The sequence below is a fragment of the Sminthopsis crassicaudata genome, chromosome 1 (assembly GCF_048593235.1).
Source record: "Sminthopsis crassicaudata isolate SCR6 chromosome 1, ASM4859323v1, whole genome shotgun sequence".
NCBI classification, from domain to species: Eukaryota; Metazoa; Chordata; class Mammalia; order Dasyuromorphia; family Dasyuridae; genus Sminthopsis; species Sminthopsis crassicaudata.
In genome coordinates this window covers 311,320,042-311,332,970 of record NC_133617.1, presented here as the reverse complement: position 1 = coordinate 311,332,970, position 12,929 = coordinate 311,320,042, and the positions used below count along the sequence as shown (strand labels likewise).

At 34.5% G+C, this 12,929-nt stretch overlaps 1 protein-coding gene and 1 long non-coding RNA gene across 2 annotated transcripts in view; one reads left to right on the top strand and one right to left on the bottom strand.

The window, feature by feature from the left end:
• Positions 1 to 12,929, top strand: part of LOC141549489 (uncharacterized) — a 194,053-nt gene that overhangs the window by 110,602 nt on the left and 70,522 nt on the right. Inside the window, exon 2 of the long non-coding RNA XR_012484367.1 lies at positions 3,689 to 3,755. This is a non-coding gene — a long non-coding RNA (uncharacterized LOC141549489). The remainder of the gene's footprint in view (positions 1 to 3,688; positions 3,756 to 12,929) is intronic.
• Positions 1 to 12,929, bottom strand: part of CDH9 (cadherin 9) — a 236,508-nt gene that overhangs the window by 209,229 nt on the left and 14,350 nt on the right. The window lies entirely within an intron of this gene.

Below are 12,929 nucleotides of genomic sequence, written 5' to 3'. Positions count from 1 at the left end.
AATTAGTTAGGTACCTTTGTTTTTCAACTTATCCATGTATCCCTAAATATGTACTTGAAGATAATAAAAATGGTAGAGATAACAAATCAAATGAATCAGGATCTAAATAGTGTCAAAATTTAATAAGAAGAAATTAATGAAATTTAACATCTTACAGATAGCTATATCTTGAGTGTTGTGATTAGTTTTGGTTATCATGTCTTGAGAAGACACTTATTGAGGAGACCTCTGTTGAGTTCTTTGTGAGAGACCTATGAGAACTTCCTTAAATAAAGGGGAGTCAAATATTCCCATAGTGGCAGCAACTGTTCAAATGGATCAGCAAGGTATGTGTTTCATATAACATTATCCAATTATTCCTAATTCAGTATCTTTGAAAGACCAACATAGATTTTAGAGACAGCAAGGTGGTACAGAGAATAAAGGACCAACCCTGGAGTACAAAATTCACCTTCCTTATTTCAGATCTGGCCTCTGACATTTACTAACTGTGTGACCCTGGATACATCACTTAACTCTTTTTGTCTCAGTACCTTATCATGGATATGAAATGTTAAACCATTTTATTATCACTGCAAGAGGAAAAAAAAGACAAATGAGATCAGGAAAAGTCAGACACAATTGAAGTGACTGAATAACAACATAGATATTAAGGTAATCAAAGAAAAAAATTAGATAGACATTTGGCTGAAATGTTGCATGAGTTAGAGTCCTTGATTTTCTTTTTGATCAAATATTTGTTGAATATTTATTAAGCACAAGATTATACAATATTGAGAACAAAGATTTGAAGTCCAGTCTATTTTGAATAATTACAAATTGTAAATTAAATGAGCAATTGGATGAGTAAGTTTTAACAAGCTATTATGAAATGCATAATCTTGTCTTGTAATTGAAAACCACAAAATTTCAGAATTCCATGGTCATAATTCCTTTTGGCTTATAGATGGCATATTAATATTGGAGTAAATTTTAAATTGATGTCTAAGGTTAAAATTGCTTCAAAGTACTCACTTTAGGTTGAGGGGCATATATTTTTATTTTACTTAAAATATATTCTTTGAATATTACTTGTAAGTCCGCATTTTAGTGTCTACTTTAATTTATAGAAAGCCATCCTCCACTTCTTTTCTTTGTCAAATTTTAAACATTAGTACTTAAAATATAAAACAGCAGAATCATGCCAGTTTATTACATTTAAAAGAATGCTATTATAATAGAGATGCCACTGGATTTGGAGTCAAAAGATGTGAGTCCAAATAGCACCTCTTTATTTTCTTAATTAAGTAGTAGTAAATGAGTAACTTGCCCTATTATTATTTCTATTTTCTCGTTTGTAAAAAGAGGGAGCTGAGCTAGATGAAGTTGACAGTATCTTGCAATTGTAAATTCAATAAGATTATGGATCTCATAATTTTACAAATAAGGAAACTGAGGTAAGATTTCTTGATGATTATGGAAAGATAGTGGAGTAGGTCAGAAAATTTCCCCCACCGACAATGCTTCAGGATAAACATAGTATGTGAAAACCAAAGATTTGGGGCAGAAGAGGGATCTTCCTGGGACACCTTGAAAAGACCCAGGACAGAGTTTAACCCGAGTGAAGTATCAACACCTCAAGGGTAGCTACACAAAAACAGCAAGTAGGGAAACTGCAGTTAGCTGAATTCTGTTGGAACCTCAACCAGAACCATAGGAACTTTCACCTCCCCAATACCTTGGGGAAAGAGGGTCTGAGTCTGGGAAGACAGAGATAACCTCTGCTGATTAAGAATGTTAGGCTCAGCTGCACTGCTGAGATAGAGCCCAGCACATTTAGTGAGTACAGATGCAGTAGTGCAAGAACACTACTAGCTGCAGGAATTTGAAAGAGAATGGATTTTTTGATTTGCAGTTGCAGATCAGAGGAGAAAGCTGAAATGAATCTAAAGGCATCATCCTCTCCAACCCAGGATTAAATATCATTCTTATTTTAAAAAAAATGAACAGGCAAAGAAGACATAATTCAACAATGGAAACTTAAAATGGAAATAGAGAAGACAGGAGCTTGAGAGAACAGTGAAGTAAAAAAATACATATTTTTCTACTTCAAAGAGTAATATTAAACACGTACCTACTCAAAAAGTTTTTAGAGAAGAACTCAAAAAATACTTTAAAAATCAAGTCTGAGAGAGAGAGAGAGGGAAAAAAAAGAATCATTCTGGGGGAAAAAAATGTTGCTGTGGACCGATTAGAAAAGAAAAAAAAAGAAGAAAATAATTCTTCAAAAATTAGAATTGAGAGAAGTAGTGAAGGTAAAAGAGACCAAGAAACAATAGAACAAAATCTGAAGAATGATAAAAATAGAATACAATGTGAAACATCTTGTTTAAAAAAAAAAAAAAAACAGATCTGTAGATCAGTTCAAGAATAGAAAATAGAATAATTGGAGTAACTGAAAACTGTAACCAAAAAAAAAAAATCCTTGACACAATAATGCATGAAAACATTTAAAATTTTCTTGGTGTGAAAAACTAGAAATAGAAAAAAATCCACCAACAACCACTTCAAAAAAGTCATTTGTGGAAAACATATATGAATATTTTTGCCAAATTTTGAAACCCCTAGATCAAAGAGAAAATTTTTCAGGAAACAAACAACAACAACAATATCCAAAAAAACCAAACCAAACCAAAACAAACAAAAAAAAACCCCCTGCTAAACAAGAACATAATAATTCACATATGCTGGAGCTACAATTAAATTGTACAGGATTTATCAGCAACAAAAATAAAGATCACAGGCCCTATAACAATGTATACCAGCATTCAAAAAAAGTTAGGCCTGTGGCCAAAAATATTATATTCAGCAAAATTATCCATAAAATTGAAAAAACAAAAAGGGACATTCAATGAATTTGCAGATTTTCAGGACTTTGTCTCAACCAAAGTTGAACCTAATAGAAATATATATAATTTATATATAATATAATAGTGGGACAAGAAGTGTAGATCAACAGAAAAGGGTTAAAAATGTGTGTGTGTGTGGACAAGGCTATGGGCATAGAATGAAGCAGGATATTTTAGGATGTTTAGATTAAAAGGAGTGTATGAGGTTTGTAGATTAATAGGAATGGCATAAAGAGGGGAAGAAACAGTGTGGGGGGGAAGAGATAAGGGAGAGATTCATAGGTGGCAGGATATTAAATGATAGCAAGACAAGTAATGGAGTAGAAGAGTTAGCAGAGATAGGAAATAAAAGATATACGAGGATTAGGAGTAGAATTTATTAGGAAAAGAAGTAGAGATAGTAATAATTGATCTTAAACAAAGTCAATCAAAGATTCAATCAAGAGAGAAATCTCCATTTCATGTCTACCAGATTAATACTGTTTTAGAGGCAATAAACATGACTATATAAACAATATTCATAAATGCATATGCAAAAATATGTGTCTCAGTATAAGATTATATGTGTGCATATAGGTGCATGTATGTGTGCATATAGATATATGAATGTATATAGGTGAGTGTGGATATACATAAATGTGTGTGTATGTGTCAGTGTGTGTGTGTGTATTTTTTTCCTGCTTAGACATCTCTGGCTCTTTGGGATTCTATTTTCTCTTATTTGTCCTTTAATTTATCAGATTGTTTACATAGCAGTTTCCTTTGCTATAGATAGGTCACAATTTTTGTTTCTTTTCAAGGGAAACATGAGAGAATGGAATATGTACGATGGAGCACTAGAAGACCAGTAAGATCCATGGAATAAATGTGAGTGTTTGCTTTTGAACAATGTGGGAGTTCATCCTAGGAGTGTCTGTAGGCACTGAACAGTCAATAGGAGGAAATAAAATATTAAAGAGAGATAGAGGATGAAATGATATTGTGTGACCCTAGAGAACATTTCTCAATCTCTCTTAAGTCCTAATTTTCTCATTTATAAATTGAAGGTAATGATTTGTAATATAACTGCATTACTTGAATCACAAGATTATTATGAAACTCAAGTGAATCAATGCATACAAGATGCTGCATATATGTCAGCAATTTGTATTACTAAATCTCATTGGAACGAATATCAATCCCAATTAATTATTTCAAAATTTAACATATAATAGATTAAGAAACACAATGTTCGGGGCAGCTAGGTGGTGCAGTGGATAGAGCACCAGCCCTGAAGTCAGGAGGACCTGAGTTCAAATGTGATCTCAGACACTTAACACTTCCTAGCTGTGTGACCCTGGGCAAATCACTTAACCCCAGCCTCAGGGGAAAAAAAAAAAAGAAAAGAAAAGAAAAAAATGTTCTTAAAGAGGAAATATTTTCATGTATCATATATTCTGGAGTCTTTGTGACTTAAAATGAGCAATATTTTCCAATAAAAATTTGTTTTTAGATTCAATTTAATTCAAATTGTTTATAAAGATGCTTGTCTTACATGAGGTAATGAGCTAGCCATTCAATGGCAAAATATGGAATCAAAAATGACAGCCATGGACATTTCTCAAAGGTGTAAAGGGATGGAGTAGAGATGATAAAAATGTTAGAAAGGGATGGCTAAATACCTGACATTAAAAATATGTTTTGATATGGGGCACTATGAAATTTTTATTGCTGTAGATTTGAAAGACCTCCATAACTCACATGTCTACTACTCTTGAGAAATGTAGTCATTCCAAACTTAAGGCAATAAAAGTTTTATAACATTCTCAGTCATTACATAATCTATATGAATTTCAAGGAATAAAAAGTTATAACATATATTTTTTTCAATATATGAATATTTTATCATACCAACAAATATAACAAAAGAAATTCGTAACTGAAGGATCTGAGAAGGGAAATTTATGAAAACTTAGATATCACAGAGATGCATATAACCCAGATAACAAGATATAGTGTGAAATAGTTATTTTATTCTTGAAAATACCAGCACTTATGTTTTGCATATAGAAAAAGTGAGAGCAATTATTTTAATACAATTCTAGTATGTATGGAACTGAATTATTATAGTTGTTTTGGATAAACTTCTCATACCACCTAATAAATGCAATGAAGGAGAGTATAATTTATTGGTTTTATAAGACTTTGTGACTCCATTCACACATGTGCATATGCATACACAAATTTGAAGGCTACATCAAAGCATTTAATTTAAGCAAGAGTGGGAATTGGACAAAAATTATTATGGAACATTTTTTTAAAAGTTGATATGTTTTTCATCTATGTAGCAATGGAAGTTAAATCTCTATCTGTATTAAATCTCCATATAAAGATACAGATAGAGATATTTCTTTTTTTTTTTTATTATTATTTTTTTTTTATTATCATCCTATATCACAAAATCAAATTTTCATTTCCAGTGATGAGCTATTGCTCCTACCAGCAATGTCTGTGCAGAGAAAAATGTCTGAGGCAGGAGGGAGAGAGTTAAGATTGCTTCTAGTGTTAATGATGCTCTCATTGTGAGTCATATAGGGTCTTCCCCTCTACTCATTAATAGTACATTATTGTAAATATAGTACAGGACATTGCCCTAAATAAATTCCAAAATACTGAAAAGTCAGGGTACTGAATATTTAGTTTGGCTAGTTTTGGAGTATATTCTCATTGGTAAGAAACCAACTATTTCAAAGTGTGTTTTGACCTCACTATCCCAAAGCCAGACTGTTACACATCCCCCTTAAGGTTCTAGAGGTATCCTGAGGAATTGGATTATTTATTGTTTAATCCCATCAACTTAAGCCTCCAGTAACTAGCTCCTTAGTGCCCTTTAACCACTTATTATCAATTGTTTTTTTCAAAATTTCAGAATTAATTTTTACTTGGAGGACAGAACAATAACAAAAGCACAAACATTTCCCCTTACCACTTCAAGGACACACTCTCCCCTCTGCTACCTAACTCTCTGAGAAGAGGGGCCTCAAACTTGGCACACCTTCTTCATAGCACTGGTCCCACCAGATAGAGAAAGAATTTCAATCCAGGCCATCATTGACTGTGCCGGCTATAAAACTCAGTGTGGAATTAACTCCTGGAATTATGGAATCCCAGAGTCTAGCATGTCTGGATACCAGGACAACTTGTTCTCTGATCTTTTGAAACTCGTTAGGTTGTAATCTTCTCCCTAAAAAATTACAATGATTGTCCCTAAGGTCACCCTCCAATTTGTCCCTATCAAGCTGTCCAACAACAACAACAAAATTAAGATATGGGGCATAGATCCAGGGCTGTGTTCTCAAGCAGGGATTGTATCCCATTGTATGCTCCCACCCCTAGATTTGCTTGTCATAGGCCTGAAAAGCTGAGAAGCCATAAGTTTGACCGTGTCAACAAATTATTGGACTTGGAATCCTTGAAACTGTGTTCCTTCCACTCACAATTCCGTCTCTAATTGTATTAATTCACTGATGCACTTTTTACAGCTCATAATGACTGGGCTTATTGGCCAGTCCCCATTATCTGGAATTAAAAACCAGTCTTGGATAAGACTGTTTTTTTTTCTAGTATTTTCTAGTATTCTCTAACTTTTCCTTCCTTTGCCTGACCTGTTTGATCTCTCCTCTTCCTTTTCTCCATTAGCTGTCCCTTGAAAGATCTCCTTCACAGAAGTAGTGGTACACAGTAAGAGCAATAGTGTTCTTTTTTTTTTTTTTTTTTTTTTTTACATTTTTTTATTTTTTATTTTTTAATTTTTTATTATATATATATTTATAATATTATCCCTTGTATTCATTTTTCCAAATTATCCCCCCCTCCCTCTATTCCCTCCCCCCGATGACAGGCAATCCCATACATTTTACATGTGTTACAATATAGTCTAGGTACAATACATGTGTGTGAATATCATTTTCTTGTTGCACAATAAACATTAGAATCTGAAGGTACATGTAACCTGGGCAGACAGATATTAGTGCTAACAATTTACATTCACTTCCCAGTGTTTCTTCTCTGGGTGTAGCTACCTCTGTCCATCATTGATCAACTGGAAGTGAGTTGGATCTTCTTTATGTTGAAGATTTCCACCTCCATCAGAATACATCCTCATACAGTATTGTTGTTGAAGTGTACAGTGATCTTCTGGTTCTGCTCATTTCACTCAGCATCAGTTGATTTAAGTCTCTCCAAGCCTCTCTGTATTCCTCCTGCTGGTCATTTCTTACAGAGCAATAATATTCCATAACCTTCATATACCACAATTTACCCAACCATTCTCCAATTGATGGACATCCATTCAACTTCCAGTTTCTAGCTACAACAAAAAGAGCTGCCACAAACATTTTGGCACATATATGTCTCTTTCCACTCTTTAGTATTTCTTTGGGATATAATCCCAGTAGTAGCGCTGCTGGGTCAAAGGGTATGCACAGTTTGATAACTTTTTGGGCATAATTCCAGATTGCTCTCCAGAATGGCTGGATTCTTTCACAACTCCACCAGCAATGTATTAGTGTCCCAGTTTCCCCACATCCCCTCCAACATTTATCATTATTTGTTCCTGTCATCTTAGCCAATCTGACAGGTGTGTAGTGGTATCTCAGAGTGGTCTTTATTTGCATTTCTCTGATCAGTAGTGATTTGGAACACTCTTTCATGTGAGTGGATATAGTTTCAATTTCTCCCTCTGAGAATTGTCTGTTCATATCCTTTGACCATTTATCAATTGGAGAATGGTTCGGTTTCTTATAAATTAGGGTCAGTTCTCTATATATTTTGGAAATGAGACCTTTGTCAGAACCTTTGTTTTTAAAAATATTTTCCCAATTTGTTACTTCCCTTCTAATTTTGTTTGCATTAGTATTATTTGTACAGAAACTTTTTAGTTTGATGTAATCAAAATCTTCTATTTTATGATCAATAATGATCTCTAGTTCTCCTCTGGTCATAAATTCCTTCCTCTTCCACAAGTCTGAGAGGTAGATTATTCTCTGTTCCTCTAATCTATTTATTATCTCCCTCTTTATGCCTAAATCATGGACCCATTTTGATCTTATCTTGGTATATGCTGTTAAGTGTGGATCCATATCTAATTTCTGCCATACTAATTTCCAGTTTTCCCAACAGTTTTTTCCGAATAATGAATTTTTATCCCTAATGTTGGTATCTTTGGGTTTGTCAAAGATTAGGTTGCTATATATGTATCCTTTTTTGTCCTTTGTATCTAATCTGTTCCACTGATCTACCGGTCTATTTCTTAGCCAATACCAAATGGTTTTGGTGACTGCTGCTATATAATATAGCTTTAGATCAGGTACACTTAGACCACCTTCCTCTGAGTTTTTTTTCATTAGTTCCCTTGCAATTCTCGACCTTTTATTCTTCTATATGAATTTTGTTGTTATTTTTTCTAGGTCATTGTAGAGATATTTCTTTATGCACTATTTCTTGTCTAAAGAGAATAGAGGTAGGAAAATAAGGATTCAGAACATATCAAGACATTGTACATGACAAAGTTAAAAAAGAGGATTCCTTAATGGAGGTGAAATGGATAAATTACTATCTATATGAGTGATTATTTTAAAGAATCAAATCATAATCACATAACAAATATTGTCTATATAACTGAAAAATCAAATATATATAATGAGGGGGCAGAGCCAAGATGGTGGAGAAGATGCACACGATTCTGTAAGCTCCTTTCTTCCCTCAATACCAATTAGATAATTTCAGCCTCAAAAATAGCACTGGACTGATAGAAACCACAAGGACTGGAAGCACAACTTACCAGCTGAGAGAATCTGGAGTTTCAACAGGAAAGGTCAGTTCCCAAGGGAGGAAGAAGAGAGGCCAGCGCAGATGGTTCGGTGCTGGCACAATGCGCCGATCGCGCTGGGGAGGGCTCTGGGATCAGAGAAGCCACTGAGATAGAGGAATCTGCCACAGGCTGTTAGCTCTTCTCTGCTTATAAAACAGCAGTTCAGAGGAGAAATCAAGCCACTTTAAAAAATTAAAGCCAGAGAATGGACCTTCCTCAACCCTGGGGGTGACTCAGCAGATCTCGGCACTGTGGGTGTGGCCAATTTAGGCTGTCTGGGCTTTCACCTGGGAGTAGATAAGAGATTGAAAAGCGGGTTGACACGGCCCAAGGTAAGTCATAGTGCCTTGCTTGGCTGGAGGCTGTGGAAATCAGCCCTGTAAGTCCCAAAGAAGCAGAACCTTTGAAATAGGGACAGCAGTTTCTGGCAGACACTTCCAGTTTGAGTACAAGGGCTGTTCACGTCACCTGCTGCTGACATCCATGCCCCAACGGGACACATAGGCTGGGCTTTGTGTCACCTTTACTGTTCGGTCTTAAACCATAGGGAAGCCACTGGAACACAGCGCCATCACAGCACAATCCTGCTAATCACCTCTGAGGCACTTCCAGGGAGGGGGTGGGGAACTCTCTCCCAGAGCTCTCTCTTAGCTCAGGCGCAGGAGTCGCTGCATCCATCCAGTCTGGGAGGAAGCTGGTAAAGAAATAAATAAATAATTTCCTACCCTAGGGACAGACCCCAAAAGATTTTTTAAGTATGAGTAAAAAGCAAAAAAGAACCATTGACTCATTCTACACAGAGAAAGAGCGGGTATCCAACACCGAGGAAGTTAACAGCAGAGAGTCAGCAGATAACAACCTAATGGGGAATGATTCCTGCCCCCTGTCACATAACTCTCTCCTAGAAGAGACTATTAAAAAGTTAAGAGAGTTTGAAGAAGGAAAGGGAAGCTATGATAGAGAATAACAACGTTCTGAAATTTGAGTTGGAAAAAATAAAGAATTCACAGGAGATGCAGGAAAACAAAATTTGTGAATTAGAAAAGGTAAAAAAATCAGAGGAAAGTAGGATTTCTGAATTGGAGAAGATAAAAAAGTCTCAAGAAAATAGGATTTCTGAATTGGAAAAAGAAAATAATTCTCAAAAAAAATTAGGGAAATGGAAAAAAATTCAATAGAGCAAAATAATTTATTTAAAAATGAAATTGGGCATTTACAAAAAGAACTAAAAATTGTGAATGAAGAAAATAACTCCTTAAAATTCAGGATGGAACAAATAGAAATGAATGATTCATTGGGAACCCAAGAATCAGTCAAACAAAACAAAAAAAAAATGAAAAGCTGGAGAATAACGTCAAATACTTACTGGGAAAATCTATAGACCTGGAAAATAGATCAAGGAGAGATAATCTGCGGATTATTGGACTTCCAGAAAACTATGAACAAAAAAAAGATATAGATTCTATTTTACAGGAAATTATCAAAGAGAACTGTCCAGAGATAATAGAAACAGAAGGGAAAGTAGATGTTGAAAGAATTCATCGAACTCCTTCTGAAATGGACCCTAAAAAAAGAACACCACGTAACATTGTGGCTAAGCAGCAGAATTATTACACAAAGGAGAAAATCCTGCAAGCAGCTAGAAAAAAACAATTTAAATACCAAGGTGCCACAATAAGGGTCACGCAAGATCTGGCTGCCTCCACATTAAAAGATAGAAGGGCCTGGAACCTGATATTCTGAAAAGCAAAAGATCAAGGATTGCAACCAAGAATGAACTACCCAGCTAAGTTTAGCATCTTTTTCCATGGAAGAAAATGGTCATTCAATGAAATAGAGGAATTCCATGTTTCTAAGAAAAAAACCAGACTTAAACAAAAAAAATTGATCTACATCCACAAGACTGAAGAGAAACAGAAAAAGGTACACAGAACCCTTGAGAACTGTATCTCTGTTGTGGGTATATAAAAAGTACTCATGGATAATTTGATTTTACTGATATAAAAGAAAAAAGGGGGGTGTAGTAAAGGGAAGGGGGTAGTATCAGAAAAAGGAGAAGGAGTGATAAAAAGAGGGAGACTACATCCCAGGAAGAGGCATAGAAAATACACCATATCTGAGGGAATTTAGAGAGGGGGAGAAACATTGTGTAAATCTTACTCTCCTCAGAAGAGGCTCAAAGAGTAAATAATTGACATATTTGTTTTTCAGAGAATTCTCTATCACCTCATTAAAAGTGGGGAGAGGAAAAGGGAAAGAGAAAAGGAGAATAAGGGAAGGGATGTGGAGGGAGGGGGGAGGGATACTAAAAAAGGGAGGGCTGTGCATCACAAGTGGGGTCTATAAATTAAATATCGGGTAAGGGGTTCAGGGGGGTCAAGGGAAAAAGCATAATCTGGGGATAATATGATGACAGGAAATATAGATTTAGTAATTTTAACTGTAAATGTGAATGGGATGAACGTTCCCATCAAACGGAGATGGATAGCAGACTCCATCAAAAATCAGAACCCTACAATATGTTGTTTACAGGAAACACACTTAAGTGCAGGGAGATACATATAGAATAAAGGTAAAAGGTTGGAGCAGAATCTATTATGCTTTAGGTAAAGCCAAAAAAGCAGGGGTAGCTATCCTTATCTCAGATCAAGCAAAAGCAGAAGTTGATCTAATTAAAAGAGATAAGGAAGGAAACTATATACTGCTGAAAGGTAGCATAAACAATGAAGCCATATCGATACTAAACATATATGCACCAAGTGGTATAGCATCTAACTTTCTAAAGGAAAAGTTAAGAGAGTTGCAGGAAGAAATAGACAGTAAAAATATAATAGTGGGAGATCTCAACCTTGCAATCTCAGATTTAGACAAATCAAACCACAAAACAAATAAGAAAGAAATTTAAAAAGTAAATAGAACATTAGAAAAACTAGGTATGATAGACCTTTGGGGAAAACTGAATGGCAATAGAAAGAAATATACTTTCTTCTCAGCAGTTCATGGATCCTATACAAAAATTGACCATATATTAGGACATAAAGATCTCAAAATTGAATGTAGGAAGGCAGAAATAATAAATGCCTTCTTCTTAGATCACAATGCAATAAAAGCTTCATTCAGTAAAAAGTTAGGGGTAAATAGACCAAAAAGTAATTGGAAACTGAATAATGTCATCTTAAAGAATGACTGGGTGAAACAGCAAATTATAGAAACAATTAATAATTTCACCCAAGATAATGACAATGATGAGACATCATATCAAAATCTGTGGGATGCAGCTAACGCAGTAAAAAGGGGAAATTTTATATCTTTAGAGGCTTATTTGAAGAAAATAGAGAAAGAGAAGATTAACGAATTGAGCTTGCAACTTAAAAGACTAGAAAAAGACCAAATTAAAAACCCCCAACCAAAAATTAAACTTGAAATACAAAAATTAAAAGGAGAAATCAATAATATTGAAAGTGAAAAAACTATTGAATTAATAAATAAAACCAAGAGTTGGTTTTATGAAAAAGCCAATAAAATAGATAAACCTTTGGTAAATCTGATCAGAAAAAAGAAAGAGGAAAATCAAATTGTTAGATTTACAAATGAAAAGGGGGCTCTTTCCACCAATGAAGAGGAAATTAGAGAAATAATAAGGAGTTACTTTGCCCAACTTTATGCCAATAAATTTGATAACTTAAGTGAAATGGATGACTTCCTCCAAAAATATAGGGTTCCTAGATTAACAGAGGAGGAAATAAATTGCTTAAATAGTCCCATTTTAGAAAAAGAAATAGAACAAGCTATTAATCAACTCCCCAGGAAAAAATCCCCAGGACCAGATGGATTTACATGTGAATTCTACCAATCATTTAAAAAACAATTAGCCCCAATGCTGTATAAACTATTTGAAAAAATAGGGGATGAAGTAGTCTTACCAAACTCCTTTTATGACACAGACATGGTACTGATACCTAAACCAGGTCGATTGAAAATTGAGAAAGAAAATTATAGACCAATTTCCTTAATGAATATTGATGCTCAAATCTTAAATAAGATATTAGCAAAAAGATTTCAGAAAATCATCCCCAGGATAATACACTATGATCAAGCAGGATTTATACCAGGAATGCAGGGCTGGTTTAATATTAGGAAAACTATTAGTATAATTGACCATATTAATAATCAAATTAATAAAAACCATA